This window comes from Penaeus monodon, chromosome 23, assembly GCF_015228065.2.
Source record: "Penaeus monodon isolate SGIC_2016 chromosome 23, NSTDA_Pmon_1, whole genome shotgun sequence".
NCBI lineage: Eukaryota > Metazoa > Arthropoda > Malacostraca > Decapoda > Penaeidae > Penaeus > Penaeus monodon.
Window position 1 is genome coordinate 41,131,800 of NC_051408.1, and position 619 is coordinate 41,132,418.

Here is a 619-nt window from a genome sequence, read left to right on the forward strand (position 1 = left end):
ATCAATCAATCATGTACAGTCATGCCACGTGCACTATGATGCCGACACGATCCCCTTGCAGTGGTTCTTAGACCACTACGAATACAGCCTGGAAGAGAGGGCTTTCGTATCATGAAACCACCCAGCAGTTAATATCATACTCTTGAACAAACTATCTGCAATGTACTTTCCCATGATACACAATGGTGACATAATTCCATCTTGATAGGAGTTTGCAGTTTTATTTTCAGAAGTACTATCCACAATATTATGTGCCTTTATATTTTCTTCCCTCAATTTGATACAATATATATCAAGTCCAGTTATAGATTAAAGGGAAACTAAAATGTAACACCTTGGCAACATATCAAAATGTAGTTTCATCCTAATTATATTAACTATATATTTAGAGAAATCAAATTCTTAAATTTTCCCTTGTATATAATACATCACTTAACCATTACTGCTTTTTGTTCTGCACATACACCATAAGTAATCATGTATTTAAAAGTGTGACATATGAAAGGTTCTATAAACCCACTCACTCCTGGGTAACGTCCTAACATGGCTTGCACAAGACTGATCATTGCGAAGAAACAGCCCCCTCAAAGCCTTAACTTCATATCACCGGGAAAATGTA